This window comes from Tamandua tetradactyla, chromosome 3 (assembly GCF_023851605.1).
Source record: "Tamandua tetradactyla isolate mTamTet1 chromosome 3, mTamTet1.pri, whole genome shotgun sequence".
NCBI classification, from domain to species: domain Eukaryota; kingdom Metazoa; phylum Chordata; class Mammalia; order Pilosa; family Myrmecophagidae; genus Tamandua; species Tamandua tetradactyla.
In genome coordinates this window covers 191,308,340-191,329,416 of record NC_135329.1, presented here as the reverse complement: position 1 = coordinate 191,329,416, position 21,077 = coordinate 191,308,340, and the positions used below count along the sequence as shown (strand labels likewise).

Below are 21,077 nucleotides of genomic sequence, written 5' to 3'. Positions count from 1 at the left end.
ACGTAGTCCCTGCTTCAGCTGTTTCTGTGCCTTGGGCTTCGCGGCTGTTCCGTTGCTCCACGACATCATTTGCTAATGGGTCATCTGGACTGGGAGCACTTAGCAAAGCCTGGATCCACAGTAGAACTGTGCAGATCTGCAATGCTGGGGACCACTTACCTTTCAAAATATCTAAACATATTCTTCCCAACCTGTCTCCATTAGAGTGATGCATTTTGGTCATGAAGCATACTTTAGGGGCTGTCAATGGGTATTCTTCTGTAAGGAACAGTTCAACTTTAAAAGTCTCTCCCTCAAAAGGGGAATCTTCGGGGCTATTCTAGTTTGCTAGCTGCCAGAATGCAATATACCAGAAAAGGAATGACTTTCAAAAAACAGAATTTAATCAGTTGCTAGTTTACAGTTCTAAGGCAGAGAAAATGTCCTAATTAAAGCAAGTCTATAAAATGTCCAAATTAAGACACCAACAAGAGGTTACGTTCACTGAAGAAAGGCAGTGAAGTTCAGGGTTTCTCTGTTAACTGGAAAGTCACATGGGGAACATGGCAAGGTCTGCTAGCTTTCTCTCCAGGCTTCTTGTTTCATGAAGCTCCTCTGGGGACATATTCCTTCTTCATCTCCAAAGGTCACTGGCAGTGTGGGCTCTCTACTTTTGGGCTCTTGTTACTCTGTCGTCATTCTCTGCTCTCTCAGAATCTCAAAGCGTTTCCAAAATGTTTCCCCTTTTAAAGGATTCCAGTAGAGTAATCAAGATCCACTTGGAACAGGTGGAATCCCATCTCCCTCTATTCAAAAGTCCATGCCCACACTTGGGTGAGTCACATCTCCTTGGAGATAACCCAGTCAAATTTCCAACCTACACTATTGAGTAGGGATTAAGAGAAACGGTTGTTTCCACAAGACTGATTAGGATTAAAACATGGCTTTTCTAGGGTACAGAAATCCTTTCAAATCAGCACAGGGGCCAACAGTGGCCACATGAAAATAGCCCACACTGCTTCTTATCTGGTTCTGCTTTAATACTGGGAGCTGGGTTTCCTTGATGATCCTGTGGGACCACCCAGCTGTCTTGTCAGGTCCCAGTTCAGCCTCTGGCCTCAGCTCTGGTTCTGCTCACCCCCTCAGTGTACTTTTATAATATGCTATCCTGGCCCAGTACAAGTTTTGGCTTATACAATAAAGGGTTCTTTTGTTTGTTTGTTTGTTATTGTTGTTTTAATACTTACCTTTTAACATACATAATAAAAAAACATTTTGTAGCATCAAGCACTGAGGAAATAATGATCTTAAGCATAAGATTAGCTGAAAATACGTAATGATTATTTCTCTAGGTCTTTTAATTCCAAGACCCCAAAGAGTACAAAATATGTTCCTTATCTGGGTTTCTTTATTTTTGCTAATTAATGCCTAACTGTTTTTCCTCCAAACATGTTTTAGCAGGATGATAACTTTTAAGTGCCATGTGTCCAGGTCCTTTTATTCTTGTGAGACTAGCATGGGTTTGGGAGCTTAGAGGTGGGGGTAGAGGTGGGAGGTGAGAACCATAGGGTGGGGAAGGCTGACAGTTGCCTTTTGGTTCTTGAGATCTGGGGGGAAGGGTTGGCTGGAGAGTTCCGTGGTGGCCATTGATGCTTCTTCTGTCTCGGGTGTGGTGTGCTGATAGGGACCACTTCTAGATATCCATCACAAGTCTTAACTCAAAGGTGTGGCATCCCATTAGTGGCCATTTAACTCAGAGGTCCCATTGGTGGCCATGCATTGTACCATCCCTGGCTTTCCATGTCCCCAGCATAATCCCCTCCTGATGGGTAATGCTTGGGGCACATTGTAAAGCCAGCTCCTGCCAAGAACCCTGGCTGCCCTGCCTGAGAGTATGGCTGGGAATGCCTAGCCTTGTTCTCTCTTTAATGGGATTAGCAAACTCTTACCAGCCTGCATGGGGTTGACCAATTCGAGTTTCTGCTGATGAGAATAGAACCAGTTCTTTCCTTCCTCTTCTTCCCCCACTGTGCCCAGAGCAGTAACAGCAGCAGGGAAATAATATATAGCAACTCCTTTGCTCTTTCCTCTCCCAGGCTCCCCATGCAAACATGAAGGGGGCACAAAGGGATTCAGAGAGGAGGGTAGAAACTCATTTTTCTGGAGGAGATCTTGCCTCTTGCTTATTTATCTTCACTTTTTAAAAGATAGCGGAGCACATACCATGAGCTTCACAGTACTCAAAGGGCCTAAGTGGCCCTTTTCTGAGCTGGTCTTTGGACTGTGAAGGGGGCATCCAAGAGGCTTTTTCTTCTCCTTGCCCAAGGAATGAAGTAAAGTTTGACTGTAGAGGAGCTCTGTGCCCTTGTCAGGTGGTCAACTAAATAGCATGAAGAAATGATAATTATACATGAAATGATACCATTATTTCTGGTGCTTTCTTCTCTTTTCCTTTTTTGATGATAAAAGTAATATATACTCATGGTAAAAAAAAATCTTTTATTTCCTTCCAAAAATTTGAAGCGCATGGGGAAGCATCTATTAAAACATCTCTTCCTTTCCCCGCAGATTAGATTGTACATTACATGATTTTCTGCATCTTGTTTTTATCCTCCGCTTAATAATATGGAACCATGTATCTACTACATTTGCTTAGATTTACCTTACTGTTTTGGGGGTGTCTAGTATTCACTTGCATGGATTTGCTATTATGTATTCATATTAATTTTAAACATTCTTATTGATATTTAGATGGATTTGGCTCTTTTGCTTTTGCTATTCGAAGAAGTGCTTTGGTGGACATCCATGTGTACTTGTATGGACCCTCCATAGTTTTTTGAGGAATAGAATTGGTGGGCCAGGGAACATGCATTTGGAATTTTGGAGTTGTCATTGTGTTTCCTTTGTGGAGGAAACTAGGGTAGACACTTGAGGGTCAGAACAGAGGTGGTGAGCTCGTCTCCCTCGGGCCCTGCAGTAACAGAGATGAGTGACGTGAGGTGTAAGGTACACTGAATAGCATTGAAAGCATGTGCTGCATTTCAGAGGAGCATCTGCTGAGCTCCTCAGCCAGCTGTTTTCCATGCTGGGGATGGGGGCTCGGGGTGCTAGGCTTTTGATTTTCTTAAGAGAAGCAGAACCTACAAATTTTCATATAAAATGTCCAGGTGTTTAAATGCTATCACACACATTTTTTAAAAAGTGCCTCGCACAAAATACCTCTGTGGGCTCCTGACGTATAAAGAACATTTGCCATGAAACCTATTACTACTTATTATTATTTTTTTTCAGTTTGATTGAAAAATGAAGTCACTGCTGATTTAGAATGTGCAGGTGGGTAGCTGTTGGGGCAGGGGCTTAATTTTAACAAGTTCCATGTCTGTTACCATTGCTTATTTACTTTTCCATACAAGATAAAATAGAGAATTTTATAAAGCAGAGCATTTTGGTTTTGAAAGAAAAACAAATTCCACCTTCTAAAGTACAAGGAATCCTATATATTTTTGCAAGATGCAGTTTAGAAGCTCAAGCAGTGTATTAAGGAAAACCGAGCATTATGTTTTCCCTTGAGTAGCAACAGCACGAAAGAAATAGGACTGTTCATATTTAGAATGCTCTGAGGAATGAAAAGTAATTTCACAAGTGTTATTACCTGCATCCTACTCTTAAAGCTGATGCTAGTAGAGGAAGAACTACAACTAGTTAAGTTTAACTGTTCAGTTTTTTACAAAATTGAAAATAAATCAGAAAAAAAGTGTAGAAAGCAAATAATGAAGCGAAGGTGTGAATTTTATAGTGATTTGCAATGTCAGAAAATGTAAAAGAGTCACAGTATTTAATCCAGGAGTCAGAATCCACTTTCGTTTACACACATCTTCAAGGGCTGATAGAAAACAGGCTTTCAGCAGAAGAAATGGTACAATTGCCAACTTCCAAATAATGGAAAAAATTACTGCTCTTGTCTTTGAATTCTGCCCTAAAAATTTATGTTTGACTAAGAAATAATGAACAATCTCAAAATTGGGCCATTAAATCATTATCTTTATATTCATTCTCATTAAACTAGTTGTACTTCATTTAAACACACTCTCCCAGGGAGCTTAATAATTAAATAATTATTAATGAAATATCCAATGCATCTTATTTATTTGTATAAAATAACTATAATCATAATTGTCCTCTAAGATACTAATAATTTAAATAATTCCAATCATGTGTACCACTTTACATGCATTAACTGTTTACTCTTAAAAGCAATTCTGTAGGTAGGTATCATTATGTTTTCTATTTTGAGCAACTTGTCCACGGCCACACACCTACCTAATAAGGGCAGAGCTGTGATTTGAATCCAGGCTTTGGGAATACAGAGGCATAATACAAAATGAGTACAGGGACTAAAATTTTGAGAAATGAAGCAATATTGTCTGTGAGTAAATAAATCTTCCAAAATGCTTGAGCAAAATCTGCCCAAAGTCTGTCCCCCTGACTGGTTGATGCCAATGAGTTTGAAAGGCGTAATTACACCAGTGGGATGAGAACTATTGGTTTGGTATGAGGATCGTGATCATGTTTCACAAAATCATAACACACGTTTCCCAAGTTATGCTTTTCCATGGTGATTGCAGCTCATTAAGATTCCTGCCCTGAGCGGCTGTTTGATCAGTTCTAAGACATTTCATTCTGCTTCCTTCCAGCCCTTCTTCACTTTATTTGTGTTCTCTGACCTGTGTTACTAGGTATCCCTTCTGATGGTTCAGCGGTGGTTCCTGTATGGTTTCTAAGAATTTGTGCATGGCATTCAGCCAATTTTACCTTGCTAAAACTTTTACAGTTCGACTAAGGAAATATGCTAAAAAAAACCACCACCAACTCATTCTCATAAACACTTTTAAGCACTGTGTTGGTTTAAAAATAGGTTAGGTTTTTGGTATAATCTGTGATCTACTTCATCTTAAAGCTTTTAGGTGATGATATGCTTAAAAATGCATATAGCTTTCATGATGAGTGCCTGCCTACCTGTATTTACACGCCACGTTTCCATGTAGTCACTAGAGGCTTGTGTGGCTGGAGTCATCCTATGAAAACCACACTCTGTGGAATCTTGGGAAACGGATAATTATTATTAGCATCTATGCAGGCAAAATCATTAAATGTTCTCCGTTTACAGCTTGCTGCTTTTTCCTGTGGGTCAGGATTCCGGCTGGCAGAGCGTTGCCAGGCGTTGTAAACAGTGCCTATAAAATGCTCAAAGTAGCAACAGACCTTCCCAGGTGTTATTTCTAGTGTCTGGATTGTACACTTAGCCTATCATATCCCTAATACAGAAAGAAACAAAATAGAACAAAACAGAGTTCTCCAGCATGTGAGGAAGGGGGAGAGAGGGTTAAATTGATCATGAACCGGCCACATAGTTATTAAGCCGTTGGAGCCAGGGTATTCCATTTGGTCCTGCCTTGCTCTCTCTTAACAGATCAACACAAATTGGATAAGGCCTGTCCTTGCAGGGCCTCTGATTCTCACAATTTCTCTATTGTTGGAAGTAGGACTACACGTTTTATACCAAGCATGGAGGAGCCAAATAACAATGGAAAATTGATGTAATTCTCTAGATAATTCTGGGTTCCCCCAAAAGCCCCTTTCCCTAGAACCCAAATTATCCGGATTATTTGTAGACCATTCTTTATTTGGTCTTGGAGGATTTGTGTTAGGAAGAATAAAAATTATTCTTTATTATTTTAGTATTATTAGGATCTGAGAGCTAAGCAATCTTGCCCTCAGTTTTATTATTATGCTTTGTGCTAAGCAGCATGCTATGCCGAATTCCAGATACTGCATGAAGGAGCCCTTTGAATACTAAGATTAGAAAGGTTAAGTTATCTGTACAAAGTTTTGAAGGAAATGGGGGGGGGGGTGGAACTATAGCTCAAGTTTGTATGATTAGGAATCGATTAAGGATAGAAGAGAGTTGAACTTGTGGTTCAAATTTGTATGACTTGAAGCCTGTATGATTGGAAACCCTGCCTCTGTCTGTCTAGTGAACTTAGAAGAAGCTTCAGTCACAGACAAAGTTGACCAGTTGGATGTCAGCTTCCTGCCTTGAGTGGATACTCTGGTCTGTGTATTAGTTCATCATTACTTACCTGTACCAACTGAATCATGGAGTAAACAATTTTGATGTTTGTTTAGTATCAGCCTTGCTGGGTGCTGCCTGTAACATGCCCCAGATGCTGTTGCTGTAAGAATTTGCAGCGCCTCTGTCATTGCTGAGTACCAAAATCCACTGGGCTAAACCAGAAGACATTCTGCTGGTTATGTTCCTTCCTACTCTTTGCCCTTCCCCACCTCTGTTTCTTATTTGTTTAGTTATGTTTTTAATATATACGCAATTCTAGAGATTAGCATTAAGGCAGTCCATACTTCTTACTAAGGGTTAGCATGGCACTGTTCTATGTAAGCCCGTAGAATCGAGACACGAAATATTGGAAAAATTAATGTAAAAAATTTCAGTAGGATGTGTAGTGGGTAAACACATGGGTGCTGAAATCAGATAGATTTGAGGATGAGAGTCCTAGCTCTGCCATGTTCTGGTTAGATGGCACCGAAAAGTTATTTAACCTTAGGCTGATCATACCATTTATTGTCCAGTTTGGGGGAAAATCACAAGGTCTTAACTCAGAGAAAAAGGGAATACTAATATTAGCTATACTGGGCCAAAGATGCAAATGGGGACTGCCTTAGGCAAGCTGGGACTACAGTCAACCTTCGTAACCTCCAGATTGACTAAACAGCTGATGGTCAGTGTGCACATCAGTGTTGAATACACGCACTTGACAATGGGCAAATCAGCACCACTGATCATCAGTGCTGGGGATGTAAACCAAGGGGAAGCTGATGTCTGCCAGAGCTTCACTCCAAGCTGGTGCCTTTGGAAGGGAAATGGAGAGGACAGAGGAATGGGGGGCTTTTTGTACTTGAATTGTTGGTTTTCTCATCTATGTACAAAGATGTAATGACCAGGCCTCCTCATTTTATTGTACTTTAGACTGTCCCCATTGGCCTCCTTCTCATGGAGCTGTAGAAAAGATATATGAAAGCCAAGAGATAATGTATCTTATGAATACTGACAAGCCAGTAAAATAGAGAGGATGGAGAACAAGTTGGAGACCTCTCAGAAAATGCAGTGGCTGTGGGCAAAGGGCAGGGAGCTGGCCACCTTTCTTGATATCCAAAACTTCACCGTCTAAGTAACCAATTGTCACACCTCTTGTTTCCTGAATTAATATGTTTTGGGATTGCAGAAATTTCCAGAAGGAAGATCACATTTTTATTGGTAAGCATATGCACAATAGTTCATTGGTAAGAATTGATTTTTCCATTAATTTTTCATAACCTGAATAAAACAACTGGGCCTGAGAAGAAACTGGAGCCATTTAGCTGCCTCACAAATATTATTTTTTTAAATTACAGATTCCTAATTATAAATTTGAATTACCAATGATTAAAATGAACTTGCGCATCCACTAATCTACCTCCATGTTGGATTTGTTTTCCCCTAGAACATACATGATCATCAGAGATGCCTGCTGGCCATAAGTCAGGGTACTTCCTACATGCATTGCCTGGTTTCTCACAGCAATCCTTGAGGTAGATGAACAAATAAACGGGACCCAAAGAGATTTAAATGGATTTTCTCGAGAGTGTTCCAGCAGAAATGGTCTTCTGACTCGAAGCCCAATGCCCTTAACTGTGTAGAGTGGAAAAAGAAAAACTACAAGGTTCTGAGAATATAGGGCAGGTACTAAATGATTTCATTTTGTCTTTACTTTAAATGTGAACAGGACCAATCAGATGGTAAAATAAACTTATAGGCATAGAACTTCATTGGAAAGAATATAAGACACTGTCCAGCATATTTCCTTCTTAAGAAATCTGCAAAGGTAATTTTTTTCAAGAGTATCTAAACTATTCCTATGTATATAGGGCATATTGCAGTAAAAGTTTAAACTCTGCTTGATATGTCTGCTAATTAGTGAATATTATCAAAAGTGATGTCTACTTTGAAATATAAGCATTCAGATAGGGTTGATTTGGGGTTGAAGTGTTTACAGTTCTTACATCTGATAGGCTAATATTTCTTAGTCTTGATGTTAATTTAGTGTAAACATGTAGGAAATCCTTTGCTGATCTTCCTAGATCCCCTGCCTCTCAACATAATATAAGAATATTTATGTTAGTGGATTAATATTGTTATTAGTTACAGTTACTGTTTCATCATAGTATAGACTCATTTCCAGTTTCAAAACTATTCTTAGGTCAGTATGATGGTTGTGTCAGTGAGGGAGCTTGGTTGATTGCGCATGCACACTCACAGGCTTACACACCATGCGTGATGTCACTCCTGCCCCAAACCAGCTTTGCAGGTTTCTGAACTTGATTGTTTCAGAGTACCCAGGACTTTTTAAACTCGTGGGGCTTTATTGACCCTAACCAAATTCACAGGAGACTGTTGTGGAAACCCAAATGCCTGTGCCTATCTGGTGGACCATAAACGGCTGGCAGTGCAGTCTCTCCCCTAAAGTAAAATCTGTAGGGGAAGCCAGTGACTAAGTAGAAGGTGGCTTGGTGAAGAATCAAGTAACAAGTATGATGGCAATGACTTTTCTTGAGCACTCACATACCAAGTGGTGCTCTAAGCACTTTATGTAAACTGTGCTAACTACCACTGTCCTCAGCATGTGGTAACCTGATGCTTTCATCTCCACTGTAAAGTTATTCGTGTCATTTAGCTAGGACCCTTTGCCCTTGATGGTAATAGATGCAGTGTTCTATTCATCACCTCCAGATGAGCAGTCTCCTGGAGTCCTGGGCTTTGGAAGGACGGGCTGCAAAATATGAAATCAAGGGAAATGCAAAATAATGTAGCATTATATGAACCAGGGGCTGAGACCAAGGGAGGCATTTAAAGTAAGTGATCAACTTGAAGGGGCTGGGCAGATATCCAAATAGGACTAGCAGATAAGGAATACAAGACCAGAAGCATGAAATGGAATGGAAGGTAGGCAGCTCTAGAAAGGGCTGTCTGGGTGAAACACACAGATTGTTGCAAATAGAACTTAATGTACTACCAAGGTTCAGCAGGGAAACTCTTCTATTTTCTCCCCTGAGGCCTCCTAACTATCTTCCCAAACAACGTCGAAACTGTTGCTGTGGATAGTTACGCTTTTCCACCTGAAGACTCCTTCATTTTTCTTGATTTATTATTTTATATAGATGTCTGGACAAAGGACACTGAAAACTGATGAGGTCACTAAACTTTGAGGAATCTTTGCCTGAATGGACTTTGGCAGCTTTCGATAAAGATCTACATTTTTCTCTTGGCTGAGGCACAAGAGAACCGGGGGGAAGTGGTTGCCTCTGAGTGGTATCCCTTGTGATCAAAATAGCTCCTCTGCTTCCCCATTAGTATTTGGCTCTGTTCTCCAATCTGAAATTCTTTTTAAGGTGGAGTAGCCTAAATCTTGAGTCTGAATTAAATCAGCTCGCCCAGTGGTTCTGCCCTTAGCACTCTATCCTGTGGATATTCTCACACTGTTTTATATTTACAGAGATATATGTTCTTTGCAGTACTGTTTTGGAAAATAAAAAGTTGGAAATAAAAGTATCCAGTTAAATATACTAGTTAAATATATATCACATAGCTGTATTAATGAATGCTATAAAGCTTAAAAAGTAATGAAGTTGGATTTATAGGTACTGACTTAGAAAGATATTTATGAGTTATTGGTAAATGGGTACATATAATATTATCCCATTTGTGTAAAACCAAATTATGCTAGTTTGTGGCGATAAAATTTCTGGATGCTACCTAGGAACTTGGTAGAAGTGCCTTTGGGCAGTAGAAGTGGGTAGAGAGGGATTACTTTTCCTTAATGTTCTGTACTGTGTTTGAAAGCAATTTTAAATTATAAATATATATTACTTAAAATAACAAAAATTAAAATGAATTTAGAAAGATGCCTTGCTTTGCTTTACTGTGGTGTGTGTGTGCTGTGTGTATTTAGGAGGAGCTAGGACAAGGGTGGAGAAAAACTGCCAAAATGGACAGTGGCAAAATGTGTAGAAAGCTGTCAGTCAGCACTTATCCTTTCAGCATTACAAGATTCTACTCATAAATCAGACTCATTCTTTGAGCTCTCTTCTCCTCCAACTGCCTGTGAATTCATATGCTAATTAGCAGAGCTTTATTTGTCAGCTTTTTCACCACCTCCACCCTTACCACCACCCTACTTCTTATTTTGATTGGTCTTGCTCCTCTTTGAATAAACTAAAAGGGCTCTTAATTGCACAGAACCCAGGAGACCTCCTGATACTGACATGGGATTTCATCGCGAGGCCGTGGCTCAGTGGGACTCTCTGGGTTATGAGGAGTACGTGTGAAGAACAACTTGGCTTGCTGTCATGACAGTCTTGATTAAAATGGGGGTGGTGCGGTGGGGAGAGAAGGGAAGCACCTGCCCAGTTCTGATGGGGTCTCAGATCTGCTGCTTCTCACACTTAGCATCCCCAGAATGTTCTGGAATGAGACCATATTTTTGTTGATGTGATGCAGCCCTTCCATTTGGGTGCCATGTCCCTGGCCACTGGTATTTACATGATCATGCTACTTACAGCACCTGCAGGGCTGACCATGCTTTAGAAGCACCAAGTAAGTTGTGTCATTTTATGGTTTTGCAATATAAGAGGAAAGTTGTATATTTAATGAATAAAAACACCCTTGGAAATAGTTGTCAAATGGTTGTCATATTAGGTGAGAAAAAGTCATACTTTTAAATTCTGTCTTAGCACATTGCTGTTGTTATTCAAGCACTGTACTTGGGGCAGTTTTCAATGGACCTGAGTAAAAATGTTGAATTTGCTTTTTCCTTAAACAATTTGTTTTGGGATAGGAGGCTGTTTTGTGTGGGCCACAGGCTGCTAGTCCTGGCCGTGGAGGTGCGACTGTCAATGAAGAACCAGAATATCCGGGTGTTCTAGCTGTTAACCAGGCCCAGCATTGGGCAAGTCGAAAGGCTTACCTTTCATAGCACAACCAATATAGGAGTGTGCTTCAACCTATCTTAGGTTTTACTTTTTCTGCCAGCCTTGGTGACTTTACCAGAAAGTTTTGAGAACAGGTACAAGGTACATATTGTGGAGATAAAAATCCAACACGGTTATTTTAGTTGTTGTTAAACACAATAAGTGCTTCAGGGATGAGGCCATTCATCCATTTGTCCTGGTCTCTCTCCCAGCGGTCACTTAAAATTTGGGATCCCCCATTTTCATCTGGAGGTGGAAAGGGCAACAGCTTAGAAGAAGAGAGAAATTTTCAGACCATGGACTACTCAGTGTGCCCACCCTTTCAACCCAGCCCTAGCAGTTTGCCAAAATAGAGTAGATTTTTGAAAACCCTTTGTTGCCTTATGCCTCATATAATGTTACCTAACCAAAGTCAGTGAGGTTTCAGATTTTTTTCTAATTGGGATGACTATGTACGATTAAGCCATTATTCCTTTGCCCAGCACTGTACTTAGTCTGGCAGAGACTTAGAGGGAATGGGTAATGTGTCTGAGATGGAGCGGGCTCTTTGGAGGAGGGCTGAGTTCCTTTGCCAAGTAGCCTAAAGATGTATTTGTACCCATGCAGAGCCTTTCTCCTTCTGTGTTCACCTCTAACTTCTGGAGGCCCTTGCCTGGGGCCACCCAACCTCCAGGGTTATTCTCTTGTTACAGGGTGAGGAGCTTCCATTAGCTCTTCATCAAGCCTGACTCACCATACCCCTCCACCCTTCCAGCCGTAGAAATTTTCTCCCTTCTTTCCATCCAATTGAATGTCCATTTATTCTGTGCAGGCTCAGCTCAACTAAGAGTTAAAAGGAAGCAGATATTAGGAGAAAACAAGAGTAACTCAGTAAGGGAATGACTGCTTTGCAATTTTGAAAGAGGAACTGATTAGCGGCAATTTATCACAAATGGTGAGATAAGAAGGAAAAGAGAGACTTTCTGAGCAGAGTAGCCAGCTCAGTGCTTTTTTCCTGGGCTTCCAGGTGCATCCATGGATAATGTCACTGCAGCTTTTTGTCTTTCCTGAGTTGGGATTGGAACAGTCTCACCGCCTTGAAAACATTATCAGAGACTTGGCCTCCAGGATTCCTGGAATGGGAACAGGGTCCTGCATGATGACCCCAAGGGTGGAGACCAAGGCAGGAGCAGAACCAGACCCTTCTTGCCTCAAACTATCTTGTAGAATCCAGAGACTGAATTGTTTAGAGAGATGAGCCCTGGTCTGAGCTGGCAGTCAGCACTGGGCATCTCCGAGTTAAGAGTACAATAGGAGAATGAACTGGCAGTGCCGGGAAAGTCTTTCCAGTCTCATTGTGGTTATGTAAGGCAGAGGCATTTGAGAAATGATTGCCCTTTCAGCCGGCAGATCCTTTGCTGATGTTGAAACACTGGCTCTCGTTCATACCACTTATTCTACCTGTTCCTCTGCCCTACTTTTGAAAGGTCTTTTCTTGGTCTCCTGTTTCTTCCGCTCCCAACGCCTTTTGACTCTTCTCTCAGCTATAGAAAGTCGAGAGTAGGGCCATGTCAAACTACCAGGAAGGGAAGTAAGCAGAACCTCTGCTTATCTTATCATCCTTTTCTTCATTTTTCTTGCTCACAGTATTTTCATCTTTATCTGCCTGTGTTTGTCTTTATGTGAACGTCTCACCTGATAGACGGTCAGAGCTGGGCAACAAGAGGACTGGCTCAGGCCCAGTTATATCTACCATTTAATTACTAAGTGCCTTAAAACTATTTCATTGGTGCCACAGACCTCAGCTTAATATCTTTACCTGTGACTCAACACTCATCTTTTACCTGTTTTAAAGTAAAGTTTGGAGAATAAAAAGTGCCTTTGGATATATAGAAAAACTAGGGAAGGCAAATATGAAATTGTTATAGGTTGATGTTTTTTTACTGAACTACCTTCAAGCAGCAGGTGACACTATTTATTTTAAGCCTTCATGGCAGCTATGCTGCCGTACTTGTCATGTCCTAATAATTAATATTTGCACAGCATGTTTCCTTACAGAGTGCTTACCCCTATACCATTTGGACTTCACAAGCCTGTTGTTGGCAAGGCAGGCAACTCCAGTTTGCCATTGGTGACGCTGAGGCCGAGGTGGTTAACACTGAGGTTAGGGTAAATCTGGGACACAGACCCAGAATCCATGCTCTGTCCACTCCACATTCTGCAGATACACACAGATTAGTAAGACACTTTTTTGTCTTTGGGTCATACTCGTTATGCTTAGAAGTTTCAAAGTAGAAACATATGCCCCAGATGGATTTGTTTGTTTTATTAGTGGGCATGTCATTGATAGGATCGAAAGTCCTCATTTCTTTTGGTGGACAGATGTAGACACTGTGGGCATAGCAATAAACAAAGGACCTACCCTCAGGGAGCTTTCATTCTAGCGAGGATAGACTCATGGTAAATAAAAAATGAATATGCCAGGCAGTGAAGAATGTTTTGAAGAAAAGTAAGCCAGTGTATGGGGGATGGAAAATGACTCTGGGCAGGGGAGTGGAGACCAGAATGAGGTAAAGGATATTTCAGGCAGAGAGAACAGCATATGTGATGATTGCAAGGTGGGAATGAATTTGGTGTATCTCAGTAAGGGCAAGAAGTCCAGCACGGCTGCAGCAGAGAGTATGGGAAGAGAGTAGTGCCATGTGACACTGGGGGACTGGCACAGACCAGATCAGGTAGGGCCCTGTGGTTCATCGTGAGAATTTTGAATTCTGTTTTAAATGCTTTCAAACTAAATAATAAATAAAAAGTGCATATTTTCCCCTTTACCTTTGTGAAGTTTCGCTGGCATCTGTTACTCAATAGTCTGGGAAGCTTAGACTCCCAAGAGGGACTCCTTCAAAAACCTCCCCTGCTCCTGTAGGGAGGCAGTTCTCCATGGGTCTCTGGAGTCTTTTCACATCTTCTGAGCAGAGGCGCTTGTCTGCCCTTTGTTCTGAACTCTCATTCCAGGATGTTCTATGTAGTGAGTATCCCCCTGTGTCTCCCTCTGGAGCAAAGGTCAGGTAGGCTACTGCCCATGGCTAAGTTTGGTGCTCCTTTTGTCTAATGCAGCCTACTGCACGTGCAGGTATCATTTCGCCCTTCTGGTGGCTTGGAGTGATATGCCTCAGAAAGACATGTTCTTAAACTTAATCCATTCCTGTGGGTGTGAACCCTTGTAAATAGACCTTCTGATGAGGTTACGTCAACTAGGACACGGCACAGCTGAATCAGGGCAGGTCCGAATCCTATTACCGAAGGTCTTATAAAGAAGGCCATAGAGAGAGAAAGCCAGAGGGAGCAACCTGAGGCTGAAAGTACAGGACCTGGAAGAGGCAAGAGAAACCAGGACAGGCTGCCATGTGCATTGCCATGTGACAGAAAAGCCAGGAACCAAGGATCACTGAGTGCCAGGCGCAGAACACCACAGCCTTCTGGGAGAAAGCCTGGCCTTGCTGACGCCTTAATTTTGGACTTCTCTTAGCCTCAAAACCCTGAGCCATTAAATTCCTATTGCTGAAGCTAACCCATTGCACAGTATTTGCTTTAGCAGCCAGAAGACTGGCTATGCGCCATTGGGGCTTAGAGAACTGACACAAAAAATGCTGATCTGCTATTGCTGATATATCTTTTGCCAGCATCTATTATGCTGGGAAAGGATAACATGTCAACTTGCTGGGGAGGGGTACTGGTTAGAAAGTGTTGTGTATCCCAGAAAAGCCATGAGCTTTAATCCCGATCCAGTATTGTGGGGTGGAAACTGGCTGGATTGTTTCCATGGAAATGTGATAGCACCCGTTTGTGGGTGTGACCTTTTAATTAGATGGAGATGTAACTGCCCATTCAAGGTGGGCCTTGATTAGTTTACTGAAGTCCTTTTAAAGGGGAAACCTTTTGGAGAAAGCTTGGAGCTGACAGAGCTAAGAGAGAGTCAACCCAGACATTGGGAGATACAGAAAGAACCCCCTCCCCGCTCCTCCCCACCACCAGGGAAACTGTTTGAAATCAGAAACCAAAGGACCAGCAGACATCAGCCACATGCTTTCCTAGCGGACAGACCCATCAGCTTTCTCGAATCAAGGTATCTGTGCCTGGATACCTTACTTTGGACATTTTTATGGCCTTAAAACAATAAACTTATTACTAAAAAGTTCCCTTTTTAAAAACCTTTCTATTTCTGGTATATTGCATTCTGGCAGCTTTAGCAAACCTGTACCAAGGATCAGGTAAAATATCAACTGCTTCACTATTGTTCACACCCTTAAAATAGCTTCCATGCCAGAGTTAGGACTGAGATCTTGATCATGTATCTGTGGTTTTTAAACATTTCTGTTACCTTTGGAATGTTTTCTCTACCCAAATGAAATCCACCAGGGAAACGGATAAAATTAAAGCTTCTTTGATTAGAGCAGGGGTAGAAACCTGGATTTCCCCATTCAAGGAAGTTTCCCAGCCATCTCTGGAGATATCAGTGACATAGTTTCGAAACTACTGTGTTGAGTTCCTAACGGCCCCTTTGAAAATCAAGGCTGATATCTGGGAAGAATAACACATAACATACTCTCTTATCTCAGACAGATTAGTTATGCTTTAGCAAAAAGTTAATTTACCATTCACTGGTAGGTCAGTAAAGAATAGAACCAAAAAGGAATGAAAGCCAGGCTTAACACATTTTTATTGTGGCATCTGAAGGGGGAGAGTAGGACAGGGGGTACTGCAATGTGAGTCCTGGACAGGGCAGAGAGGTAGAGCAGGGAGGGTACTAGAAAGGAGAGGATAGCAGATTATAGAATCACATTTTGTTTTAGTATAAAGTAATTTCAAGTTAATTTTCCTGCAAAAAAAATAGCTAAATCCCCAGCACCACCATCATCACCATCACCAGCCAACCATTTCTACTCTAGAGGATGAGGCGGAGGGTACAAGCCCCAGTTGGGGGATGAGATGTCAGGAGACCTGGCCACAACATTTCCTTCCTTCCTTCCTTCCTTCCTTCCTTCCTTCCTTCCTTCCTTCCTTCCTTCCTTCCCTCCCTCCCTCCCTCCCTCCCTCCCTCCCTCCTTCCCTCCTTCCCTCCTTCCCTCCTTCCTTCCTTCCTTCCTCCTTCCTTCCTTCCTTCCTTCCTCCCTCCCTCCCTCCCTCCCTCCCTCCCTCCCTCCCTCCTTCCTTCTCTCCCTCCCTCCTTCCCTCCCTAAATTCTAGTTTCTAATTCTATGAATTTGCTTCTTCAGACTATTTCATATCAGTGAGTTCAGACAATATTTGTGCTTTTGGGTCTGGTTTATTTCTCACTCAACATGATGTCTGTCTTCAAAGTTCATCCATGTTGTTGCATGTATCAGAACTTCATTCCTTTTTATGGCTTCATTCCTTTTTATTCCTTTTATTGCATTGTATGTGTATACCACATTTTGTTTATCCATTCGTTAATGGACACTTGGTGTTTCAGTTTGCTTAAGTTGCCAAAGTGTAATATACCAGAATTAGATTGACTTTTACATTGGGGATTTATTAGTTTACAAATTTATAGTTCTAAGGCTATGAAAATGTCCAATTGCATCAACAGGAGGATACCTTCTCTAAAGAAAGGCTGCTGGCATCCAGAGTTCCTCTGTCAGAAAGCAAGGCACATTGCCAGCTTTTGCTGGCCCTTTGCTTCCATGTTTCATTGCTTTTAGTGCCTAGTTCCAGTGGCATCCCCTCTGAGCTTCTGTGGGTCCTCTTTTGGCTTTTTCTACCTTTAATTCTCTCATACAGGTCTTCAATAAAGGATCAAGACCCACCTGAATTGGGTGGGTCACATCTAAATTGAAACAATGTAATCAAAAGGTCCTACCCATAATAGGTCTGCACCCACAGGAATGGATTAAAAGAACATGGCCTTTTCTGGAGTACATAAAAGCTTCAAATGAGCGCACTTGGGTTGCTGCCATCTTTTGGCAATTGTGGTACTGCTGTGAGGAACATCACTGTGCAGATATCTGTTTGAGTCCTTCTTTCAGTTGTTTGGGGGATGTACCTAGAAGTGGAATTGCGAAATGTGCCGGTTTAAAAATATTATGTACCCCCCAAAATCATGTTTTAATCCTGATTCCATCTTGTGGAGGCAGCCATTTCATTTAATCCTGATTTAATAATGCAGGTTGGAATTTTTTTATTAGATTTTATCTGTGGGGGTGTGACCCTGCCCATTCGAGGTGGGTCTTGATTAGTTTACTGGAATCCTTTAAAAGAGGAAACATTTTGGAGAAATGTCAGCGCTTACAAGAAACAAAACCACAGAGCCTACAGAGAAAGCAGAGACATGGATGTTTGAAGATGTTGAAGCCCAGCAGATGTTGCCATGTGCCTTCCCATGAGATGTTAAGCAAGTCAGAACCCGGAGAGAGCTATGGGAAGCCAAGAGGTAAAAGCCAGCCCCAGGAAGCACAGCGAGGAAACCCCGCAGGAACAGAGACTAAAAGCCGTGGAGCTAGGAGCAAGTGACCATCCAGCTATGTCACTTCCCAGCTCACAGAGGTGTTCCTGACCCATTGGTCTTCTTTGAATTATGGTATCCTTCCCTGGATGCCTTAATTTGTACACTTTCACTTCCTTAGAACGGTAAACTTGTATTAAATTCCCCTTTTTAAAAGATGTTCCTTTCTGGTATATTTCCTTCTGGCAGCTTTCAAACTGAGTCATATAATAATTCTATACATAATTTTCTAAGAAACTGCCCAATTGTCTTCCACATTGCTGCACCTTTTTATATTACCACTAACAACGAATAAGTGTACCTATATCTCTACATCCTTTCCAACACTTGTGGTTTTCTTTTTTTTTTTTCTTCAATAGTAGCCATTCTAATGGATAAGACATGATATTTCATTGTGGTTTTGATTTGCATTTCCCTTATGGCTAATTATATTGAACATCTTTTCATGTGCTCATTGGCTACTTGTATATCTTCTTTGGAGATATCTGTTCAAGTCTTTTGCCCATGGTGCTTGTCTTTTTGTGGTTTTGTTGTAGTATTTCTTTATATTTTTTGGATATTCAACCCTTTTTGGATATATGGTTTTCAAATATTTTATCCCTTTTTGTAGGTTGTCTTTTTACTTTCATGATGAAATCCTTTGATTCACAAAAGCTTTTCATTTTTATGAAGTCCTGTTTCTCTATTTTTTGCCTATTGTTGTTTGTGCTTTGGGTGTAAAGTCTAAGAAACTATTGCCTAACAAAAGATCCTGAAGATGCTTCCCTGTGTTTTCTTCTTTAGTAGTTTTGGTTCACATATATAAGTCTTTGAGCCATTTTGAGTTGATTTTATATGGTATGAGGTTCGGGTCTACATTCGTTCTTTTGCGTGTGGATATTCAGTTTTTCTAGCACCACTGTTACAGAGACTATTCTTCCCCAATTGAGTGAACATGGCACCCTTGTAAAAATCAATGGGCCATAAGTGTGACTGAAGATTGATTTCTGAACACTGAGTGTGATACCATTGGTCTAAATGTCTGTCCTTGTGCCAGTATCATGCTGTTTTGATTACTGTATTTGTAAAAGTTTTAAGATCGGGAAACGTGGGTCGTTTTTGGTTAATTGGGACTGCATACCCTCCTTTTCCATTTCTGCAAAGAAGGCTGTTGGAATTTTCATTGGAATTGTGTTGAATTTGTAAGTCGCTTCAGGTAGACTTGCAGACTTACAGGGATCCTAAGTAAGGATCCCTTCGGGGTGCCCAACTCTGAGTGGGTTTAGGCAGAGGGGCAAAGGCAGATTTTTCTCACTCAAAGCATCCTCATTTTCATGAGTATTTTATGTTGGGATTCTGTGTGAGACATCATTTGGAAAGAATTACTTTCCTACTGAGACAAGTTTGAAGGCATATGTACTTTACTCTTTTTCTTGGGGCTCTGGTCATGGGTATTAAAATGTAAGCAGATGCTTATTGAATAAAGGTTAAGCAGGAGGGTGGCACAGCAAAAAGGATTTCAGGGGTTCAGGCCCAACTCTACTGTTGTCTCCTGACCCTACTGCTAACTTTGCCACAGGCAGGCCGCTCAAGCTCTCTGTGCCTGTTTTCTCATCTGACAGAAAGGAGGTATGTAGGATACAGTCTCAAAGTTCCTTTATCTAAAGTGACTTTTGTTTTATTATATTATTTATTTAAAACTTTTTTTATAATGCTGTCAGGGAAACAACTGAACCACCCCAACCCACAAATCCCATCCCCTGGGGGAGGTGCTCCACTTCTGAAGCACTGGGGACATGGTTTTGGTGGCAGAAGATGGGTGGGCCGGGAGGGGTTGGCTGGGACACTGTCAGACCTGCACCAGGCTGTGATACGGCTGCAACCCCTTGGTTGACTGGGGTTTAGGTCCGATCCATGTAAAGCAGTACCTGAGTCCAGACTCAAACTGCAAGGGACTAAACCACAAGGGAGAGGAGACCATGAAGTGACTCTTAACCCAAGAGACATTTAGTGTTGATTCTTGGGTGTCTGCATCTTAAGAAGCCAGAACTCATTCATGCCCTTTTATTTATTTATTTATTTTACATGGGCAAGCTCCAGGAACTGAACCTGTGTCTCCTGCATGGCAAGCAGGAATTCTGCCACTGAGCCATCATTGCACTGCCCAGTATAATTCATGCCCTTTTAGCGAGCTGCGTGCATGGTACCTGGAGTGGGGGTGGGGCAGATTTCTGAGAGTAAAACAGTTGAGTTTGATTCCTCCAAATGCCGGGGTTGGCAAACTCGGGCCATGCACCATGTCCATCTCACTATCTGTTTTTATTAATAAAATTCTATTGAAACACAGGCATGCCCATTTGTTTACATATTGTCTGTGGCTGTTTTTATGCTACCATCATAGCATTGAGTAACTGTGACAGAAACCTTATGTTCTGCAATACCGAAAATATTTACTATCTGGCTGTTCACAGAAAAAGTTTGCTGACCTCTGCACAAGGCCATCCAAGCTTTGCTTTTGGTTTGGTGTTCAATACTTGGCTTAAATGATTGTGTGAATTTAATTTTCCAAGCAAAAAGGACACATTACCGATCTCTTTGAAGAAGGCTTCTGATACCCACCAATTTATGATACTTTGGAAGAAGAGATTCTCTTTAGAACCTGAGAGAATTTTTGGCTTTTTCATTTTCATGATAGTTTTTCTTTTGGAAAAAAATAAAAAATGATTATGCAATAATATATTATGTGAGATTAGTCTAAGTTAAAAAAATGCAATGTAATTTCCCAACATGATAAAATGTACTTAGTCATGAATTAGTGCCACATCGCATTTTCATCTCCACATTCTGGGATGTTAAATCCACTGGGATTGTGTTAGGGGCTTTGTGTGAATTGATTGCAGCCTACCACGTTGAAAAGGAACCAGGCAGATGACTGACAGGCCAAAGGTCTTGAAAACTGGAAAAGGCTGCTGAATTCAGGATTCACAAGGCAGCTTCCTAATTGGCTTGGCAAAATGTCATCCTTGGGTCTCTTAACAGCCAGTAAAGACTGGGGTATTTTTAAACAAATGTGTCAACCAGCGAATCTCCAGGCAGTTACAGGACTGTCTCAGCTTAAGTGGTTATTTTGCCTTGCGGCTTGTGGCATTACATCATGCTTCAGGCTTTGTTAGCGTAACCCCTGAACACTTGATTTGGGGAGGCAGAGTCTGAATGTTCAGTTTAAGCATATGGCAGACGATAAAATAGACAGTAAATAAGATACTGGAATTGTACAGAAAAATGTTTTATAAGACCTGAATTTAAATAATAACTGCCAGCTGTTGTAGGAATCCTATTCTCAGTGATAGATGACAGAGGGAACAAGCATCTTACACCTCTTATGAAATGGTCAGTGTGATCTGAGGTTGGGTTCATAGGAGTGCAGTTTCTTGGAGATGTGCTTGATGCGATTACAGAGGTGGTTTAGTTTGTTGCTTCATGTCATTAAAAAGAATATGGATGTTTGCATTTGTTTGGTGTTTTTTGGTATTTTTAAAAA

General features: G+C 41.3%; 1 protein-coding gene across 1 annotated transcript in view; it reads left to right on the top strand.

The window, feature by feature from the left end:
- Positions 1-21,077, top strand: part of MREG (melanoregulin) — a 58,785-nt gene that overhangs the window by 21,523 nt on the left and 16,185 nt on the right. The gene's annotated exons all lie outside the window — the stretch shown is intronic.